This window comes from Octodon degus, unplaced genomic scaffold (assembly GCF_000260255.1).
Source record: "Octodon degus isolate 3935 unplaced genomic scaffold, OctDeg1.0 scaffold00192, whole genome shotgun sequence".
Taxonomy (NCBI): Eukaryota; Metazoa; Chordata; class Mammalia; order Rodentia; family Octodontidae; genus Octodon; species Octodon degus.
Window position 1 is genome coordinate 2,220,790 of NW_004524768.1, and position 8,635 is coordinate 2,229,424.

The 8,635-nt window shown below is 45.3% G+C and overlaps 1 non-coding gene across 1 annotated transcript; it reads left to right on the plus strand.

Moving 5' to 3' along the window:
• Positions 1-5,272: 5,272 nt before the first annotated feature.
• On the plus strand, positions 5,273-5,379 carry LOC111813493. The gene has a single exon (XR_002818736.1). It is a non-coding gene; the product is annotated as a U6 spliceosomal RNA (small nuclear RNA).
• Positions 5,380-8,635: the final 3,256 nt, after the last annotated feature.

Genomic DNA, 8,635 nt, shown 5'->3' on the forward strand with positions numbered 1-8,635 from the left:
GTGATCCTCCTGTTTTCAGCCTCCCCAGTGCTGGGATTATAGGTATGCACCACCATACCTGGTCTTGGTGGCTGGCTCAGCATGCTTGGAGGGTTGGGGCTGGTGTGGCATGTGGTGCCGGGAGTTGAACTCCGGTCCCTGAGTTGGTTAAGCATGTGTTTAGTCTACTGGGCTATCTCACAGGCCCCTTTTCCAAATTCTTCCCAAAAGCCATTCCCAAAATTTCTTAAATCTAGGAAGGGTGCAGCACTCGTGCTACAATCCTAGCACTAAACAATGAGCCAAGCACAAGCTCTGGACTGAGGTGCTTCCAAAAAGCCCGCCCCCTTGAATCTTTGGAGGGAAAAATCCAGACACAAGCCATGGCGCCACGGCAAGAGGAGGCCTTTGTCTCCACTCTCTTTACTCCTGAGCCCAGAAGTGGAAAATGTGTCTTCATTTTTCTCAATATGATGGCATGGCTATCATTTTTTGTTTTTAGGGAAGGGTCTACAGGGTGTTCAGGGTCTCACCACTAGATTGGACTCATAGTGATCCACCTGTTTACAGCCTCCCAAGACCTGGGATTACAGGTGCATGCCACCACATCCAGTCTCAATTGCCATCTCAGTGTGCCCCGGTGATGGGGCCAGCCCAGAAGGCCTGGGGATTGAGCCCCCAGCCCCTGTACTTCCTTGCAGGTGCTTTAATCTGCTGAGCTATTTGATCAGCCATGGCATAGCTATCATTGTTCCTTCTTCATAGCCCATTTGACATGAAGTCCATGCTATGAAGGGAGTGGACCTCTTGACTCTCCTTGTGGTAATAATGATCCTGCTGGATTGCCTAGCAGCTGGCCTCCTATGTTTCCTGACTTTTATCACCATATTTGGTGACTTCAACTTTTTTTTTTTTTTTGGCAGAACTGGGGATTGAACTCAGACTCTTGCTCTTGCCAGGGAGGCACTTATTTTCCCCAGCCCTCTATTTTTTGTCAACATTTAAATAAACAGAATCATGTGTCTGTGCCCTCCCACATGCCTGTACGTTTGTGGCTGAAAATGCTCTTCTCTGCTGCTTCAGCTGAGATGCAGACCCGCGGTTGCATTCTGCACCTGGCTGTGCTCACTAGCAGCATTCCCTTCAGAGTCTGCATTGTGCACTCCTTTCTCTCTGAAGGTATCCAGGTTTCCAGGCCTCTCCTGCTGCTCTAAGCACTGCAGAAACTTTTTACTCCACCTGATGAGTGATGAGCACAGGACAGAAGACACTTGAAAAATAAAATTCTAACCACATTGTAGAAACCAACAATAACCAAACAACAAATTCACCAGTGTTCACTATTGACTACTGAAGTGCAAGATAAGGCTTCTTCAGAGTACACATATTTGAAAATCATGCAATATTTGTCCTCTTGCATCTGGTTTATTTCACTTAAACTAGATTCAATTGTATTGTCATCAGGGCAGGATTGCCTTTCTTAAGTAGTTGAGCAACAGTATTTCATTGTGTACCTATTGGCATTTTCTTTCCATTCATTCATTTATGGGCATCCATATCTTGGGTATTGTGAATAGAGCTTTAGCAAACATGAGAACCCAGATAGCTCTTCAAATACCCATTTCATTTCCTTTGAATATGTCTTAGTCCATTTTCCATTGCTTTGACAAATGGCTGAGGCAGTTAGTACTTTATTAGGTAAAGAGACTTACCTTCAGGTTGGGCTGCTGCAGATCCAAGACTGACCATTGCATCTGTGGTGCTTTGCTTGCATCGCCTGGGCTGGATGGCCTCAGACTGTCTGGTGGGAAAGAGAGAAGCCAGCATGTAGGGTGGGGCCCGCCTCATTCTGTCATATAGAGCAACTCTCGTGGAAACTAATATGGAAAATTGTGTGGTTGGCCTGGGAGCACTCCTCCAATCATCTACCTCCCACTAGGTCAGTTGCTCTAAGTTCTCACCCCAGCACAGCCACGTGGGAACCAAGTGTGCAGCACATCACATCCGGGAATGCTGGGCACGTTGCTCAGCTGGGCAAGCTGCTCTCCAGGACCTGTGAGCTGTGCCCCAGGAAAGGATTCAAGGAGCCACGTTTAGCCAGGAAGACTTCCCTGAAAAGGAGGACGAAGCAGGAGATAGATGGATACCCTGATAAGAAACAGAGTAAGGGACTCTGGAAAGATAGAGACCTGTAAACCTTGTGTCCCTGGCTGCTGTTATAGGAGATAGGAGGCTGAAGGCCTGCTCCCTCCCCAGAGCCTGCATCCCCCAAGTGGCTTTTGGGAACCTCTGTCTACATCATCTCCTCTGGCTGTCTGCTTGCAACGCCTTTCTGTCTGTTTGCTCATCTTTGACCTCTCTTCAGGGTCTTGTCTTTGGGATGGGCACCATGGAAGAACAGGTGTCTCATTCATGGTTAGCTTAGAAGTAGTAAGGAGACTCGTGGGTGTCTACTATAGTCTAGAATTATACTATGAACACAGTAGCCCTAGATTGAATACACGTGCAGATACAGTGCATGGGTGTGAGCATGTGCTCAACAGGAGCCTTCCCCAAGCGAGTCACTCCTTGCCTCACTTTCCCTGTGCTCTGCTGAAGGTGAGGGTGGCTTGTCTCTGCGCGCTGGGCTTTCGCTGTGCCCTGCCTGGGGTCTCTCTCTCTCTCTCTGGTGAGTCCCTAGTGCCAAGTGTACTACACTGTATCTTTTTTATCTGTTTTTCTTTTTCTCTTCCACTACTTCCTTAACATTACTCCCAGCAGAATTATTCTAGTACAGTTTTAACTCCTTCTAGTAAAGGTAAACCAGAGGACCTAATGAGGCCCATATTCTATTTCATTATCTACAGACTCCTCTTTCACAAGCACACGAAGCTTTGGCAGATGAACCACAGACTAAGAGAGGCTTAGACTCAGCATGGGATACCTGGGTTGTAGAAAAGTCCCACTTTTAGGTTTTGGGTGACATCAATGCTGTTCTGCCTAATGGCTATACTTATTCATGTAGCTCTGCATGATATTTTTACTTCAGTGTGTGTGTGTGTGTGTGTGTGTGTGTGTGTGTGTGTGTATGCTCTGTTAGTTCTGTGAGGGGTGGAGTTTTAGAGTTTATTTTTAGTAGTGCATGTCTGAAATTCCTGATTGATCACTTTCATCATGGAGAGTTGGCTCGTGAACATATCCTAATTATTTTACATCTGTTTCTATTCCACCTTCCACTTTAGGAGAGGTGGGTTTAAAGTGCCAACCTTTTAACACGTGGAGAACATGTTGGTCTCTCTATTCTGAGTTACTTAGAACGCACCACACACACACACACACACACACACACACACACACACACACACACACAGGAGAGGAGAGGGTTCACCAGGCCTCTTAGATTCTAAATACCAAGGATTTGAGTTGGATAAACTCAGACTGGTGGACCTGCTTTCACCAGTGGATAAACAACACAGACCTTAAGATTTTCTCTTCTCCAGTTGGAGTTCCTTGCAGCCTGCCACAGGGTGGCATGGCCCTGGTATTGATGGCTGTTCTCATAGCCTACGTAAATAATAAACCATGTGCTATAAAAAGCAATCCATATAAAAAGACATTGAATTGCTTCTTGAATCTGGAACATTCCTGCTGATTAATGTAAAAGCTTTTTCCTATTGCAGCTAGGTGTAGGAATTCAAAAATAGAATGTATTCAGTTTTATATTGTTTAGAGTACTCTAAAAATTTTCCTTTATAAACATTTTCAGGTGTACATTTGTGAGCACACAATAAACACCAAACAAAAAGAACAATATTACCCAGGAAATCAAAGTTGACATGTTTGTTATCAGCTGCTATTTTTGCCATGTTAGAAATCTGTCTGTCTTTCTGTGTGATTATATAACAACTCGCAATCCAGTTCTCTCACACTGACCTACTTCCAGGGATCTACATTAGAGATGTTTCTCCGCAGGCTGAGCTGAGCTCCTGTCTGACCACTGACCACTGACTGCCTGATCAGAGCGGGCTTCCCCTGTAGCTGGGGCGAGCCAGGTATGAATCTAACCCCTGATAATGACCCCTACCCAGTCCACAGAGGGCATGTATTGTCTGTTGCTCAGGATTAATTTTCTAGAAATAATAAGGTCTTCCAAGGCTACACTAGATGGACTTGAACTTGGGCAGACTTCTTTCTGTAGTGAGAACTGGTAGTGGAGAAAGGGGGCTGCTGTGGTTTATGCTGAAGTGTAAGAGCTTCATGCTCCCATAGACGGGGCTTTTGGAAGAAGGTCGGACCACGCGCCCTAATGACTGCTGTTGGGAGGCAGGGCTTGGTCCGGAGAGGTGGGTCACTCGGGGACGAACCTGGAAGGCTGCATGTTCCACCTTGGCTCCTGACTTGTCTTTTACTTTCTGATCACCACGGCATGAGCACCTATTCCTCTCCATGATGCTTCTCTGCTGTGACACTTCTATCGGGAGCCAGCTGACCATATTAGGACTAAGATTCCTGCAACTGTGAGCCAAAACAAACCTCTCTTCCTTTAAATTGCAGGTACTGAGTGTTTTGTCCCAGCTGTGAGAAAGAAAGACGGGAGTCATATGCAAATGGTGCCATGTGATGTCCCACAAGTGCTAAGCCAGTGAGGGTCTGGGAACACAAAGACAACTTACCTCAAGTCAACAGCGTTTGGGTTGGGCACTCAACAGTAGGGATAACTTTGAGCTGTGAAAATGGAATCCGAGCTCAGGGTTTCTATGTCTAAAGGAAAGATCCAAGTCTCGGCCCAGCATCACTAGGGAAAAGATTCCCAGGGAACTGCAGGCGGGATGGTGTGGGAGTCAGTGTCACAGCCAAATGGTAAAAACAGAAGGGACCTTGGGTGCTCAGGGTGAGGTCCTGGGAGAGGCCACCTTGGCAGGGGCTCCCTGGTAAGAGGGCTCAGGGTGCGAAGGAGACAGGCATGGGACAGTATAGTGGGAAGGTGACATGGGTCAGTGAAGATGAGGGAACATGGGGCTATGCCAGGGCACAGAATGAGGGAGGCAGAAAGAATCATGGGCAGATGGGCTGAGAAAGGCCCTGGGAATGCAGAGGCTCTGCCAGTGCTGAAAGGAGGACTTCAAAGGAGCTGCAGAGCCAAAGGCCATACTGGGGCAAAGGTGGCATGCAGATGACTCCAGAAGAATGAGTATGAAGGGCTGGGGAGGTAGCTCAGTGGCATAAGTCCTTCCCTGGCAAGCGTAAGGTCCTGAGTTTGAGCCCAAGTACTGGATTAAAAAAAGAAAGAAAGAAAGAAAAAGAAGTGAGTATGGTGCTCCCTTCAGCAGCACATATACTAAAATGGGAATGATACAGAGAAGATTAGTATGGCCCCTGCGCAAGTATGACACGCAAATTCGTGAAGCGTTCCATATTTTTTGCTGCTTGTCATGACATGCCAGTTGCTGCAGTGCTGTTTCTAGGGTAAATGTTTGCTTAAAAAGAAAGTGGGTGGTAAATGAAGGCAGGAGACAAAAAAAGAGGTGTTGTGAGATGGTCCTGCTACAATGCTGTATATGGTTAGATTTCTAAACTTCTTTGTAAAAATATGTAACTGTTTTTCCTATTTTAAAAATATATTTTAATTTAAATTTTTTTTCTTCATATTCTATAGGGACTTAAAGTTTAACACAATATTTGATGAAAAATATCTGTTCCATGTTATGCCTAAGATGTTTGATACTTTGACAGATAGTGAGGTTAAACTGAACAGCCTAGGTTGTAGGGTAATAACAATAAGTTTCTCTTCTGGTGGGTTAGCAACCTAAGTTTGCAGACCAAAAATTAGAGAAAAAGGAGGGCTGCAAGAACAGCCAACATTTTGGCCCTAGTCTTTCAAGGTCAGTGAAGACTCAGGACATAGGAGAACCTGTACTATAACATCATGTACCTCAATTGTGTCCCAAATTTTCTGATCAAGGAGATTATGGGGCCACAGAAGAAAGTGATCGATGATGTAAACTGTGCCTAAGGAGAGTCACCTGGAGAGAAAAGTTTTCCTCAGGCTTTACAGAGAGCAAATTAGTGAAGCAATGGCCATGACTCATCTACATGGCTGACACTGACAAAGGATCTACAAATTGTGGTACAGGGTTTCAGGATAAGACCAGAGGGGATTTGACTGACCTTATCAGATACAAAAGCTACATTTCTTGTTATATAGGTCTTGCTTGATCTTGGTCTTAACCATCCAGCAGAAAAGTAAAAACGAAATATAAAAAGTAAAGCCATATTAATATGCTGTGCTGTAGAAGGCTCAAGTCAACAACTTCTGACATCACCAGTCTTACAGAAAACCCACTACTATTATGAACTACTGGACTATATTGGAATATTTTGCTGAATTAACACACCTATAATATTTAAATGACAAAACTAAACAAAAAAGAGGATACTAATGAATAACCATTTTGTAGCTGTATATTCCAAATAGTTAGGATAGATATACATCTACATTCTCTTAATCCAATGAATAGAAAGATTTGTTCTAATAGTATTTGTGGACAGGATATCATGTCTGTATCTTGTACAATGAACAACCACTGAGACAACAATATGCAATGTATTAATTATTGAAACTCTCCTACTAAGCGGATTTGAAACTGTCCCATTGCTATTTGTTTCCCAGTAAAATTATGGAAAAAAATAAGAAAGAAGAAAGAAAGGAAGAAAGAAAGAAAGAAAGAAAGAAAGAAAGAAAGAAAGAAAGAAAGAAAGAAAGAAAGAAAGAAAAAGAAAAAAGTGAGTATGGATGGCAATGAGAGACTAGGGCGCCACCCAGAGGGAGCGGGCAGGACTGCACAAGGCCTGAGCTCACTGGATCAGTTCTGGGAATTAACTAAGAGACCAGGTAGATTCATCTCCTCCTTCTTACCCAGAGAAGTCTGCTGCTGTCCTTAAACTGCTCCTGGAAGCACCTTTGACCCTCTCCCTTCACTTTCCTTTTACTATATTTGTCAACTGTCTCTCTATTTCAAATAAGCAGCTGATTGCCTGGACTTGTTGGGGAAAAACACATTGGTGCTGTACAGCTGGCTTAAAATTTCAACTGAATTCTCAGGCTGCTAAGTCATCCTATGACAAAGCTCTGGTCTTCTGGCCTCCGGCATGACCTTCTACTCTTCTCTGTCTCTCAGTCATCCCACAGCAGGTCTCCCAGCTCCCTGCTTCCGCAAGCTGATGACTTGGCCTTATTTACCTATGATGAGTCTGAAGAGTGAGATAAAACTCCCTCCACTTCCGGGACTCCACCCACCAACCTGGCTGCAATGTCATCTGCTCCATCTTGCATTTGTTTTCCTTTCGATGGCTCCATCCAGGCTCACTACAAAGGCTGAGGGGCACCCAGGACATCCCCGTCCTGAATGCGCTCTTGAGTTTCAGTCGCTCCACATCCTCAACTTCTCACGAGTCTTCGGTGCAGCAGCTGACTCTCCCCACATGTTGGTCTCTTCCCTCTAGTGGGCCACGTGTGGCCCTTTGTCCTCTGCAGCTGCTGCACACTGTTTATCTGCTGTCTCTATATATGCGTCTTGGATGCTAGAACACAATAGAACTCCTGGTTTCCAATTTCTCCTACTCTTCCTGTTCCTACCCCAGCCTTCCCTTCAGCACTCTGGTATTCCTTTTGGACCAAGCCAGAAACTGATGTCATCCATCTTCCCTAGATCTCCGTCACCCTCAGCTAATCACCACAGTCACATCACATTCCCCCCACTCCTCTCCATGCTGTCCTCTCTGCATTTGGACTGCTTACATAGGTTTTAGTCCATGCGGTCTACTAAACAAAATACAAAGACTGAGGGCTTGCATCCAACAGGCACGGTTTTCTCACACTTGCAGGCTGGGAGTCCCAAAATCGAGGAACTGGCAGAATTGGTGTCTGCTGAGGACACATTTCCTGGCTTGTAAAAGATGGCTTCTCCCTGCCTTCACGTAGTGTTAAGGAAAACGGATTTCCCTCAGGCTTCTTTGTGCCAGGGTCCTAGTTCCATTCCTGCAGGTTCTTGCCTCATGACCTACTTATCTCCCAATGGCTCTACCTTCTGATATCATTGCCATGGGGCTTAGATTTCCACAGCATTCAGGTCACCGCCACGTCCAAGCCACCAGTGCCTCTTTCCTAGACTGTCTTAATGAGCCTTCCCACTTGTCTCTTTTTCTGTTTCACTCCTTAACAGTCCATCCATGAGATGCAGCCAGGGAAGGTGACAAGGGTCACTTCCTGCTCAGGAGGTGCAGGTAAGCTCTGTATAGTGGGGAGGTAAGCTCGGTGGAGCTCACAGATGTGACGCAGCTTCTTTTCACTGTTCTCGTCTGCCTGCCAGCCCTGTCTGTCACAGCCTGCTGTGGAGGGAATCACAGGACGATGTCCCTCTCACATCACTCTCCTTGGCTGCCTCATCCTGGTTCCATCCTTGGTCAATTACTCTAATAACAAGTGAGGCACAACTGTCTTTCTTCCTGTTTTTTATTAATAAGAAGCTTTCTTGTGAAAAATGTTCGTGAGCTTTGAAACTGCCAAGAAGAGGGCCCAATCTCAACACCATGTGTCTAATCTTGTGAGAGTTTCTGATCCCCATGTGGACTTCGTTTCTTTTTCTTTTCCTTTTAAAAGAGAAAAAAGGAGGAAAAA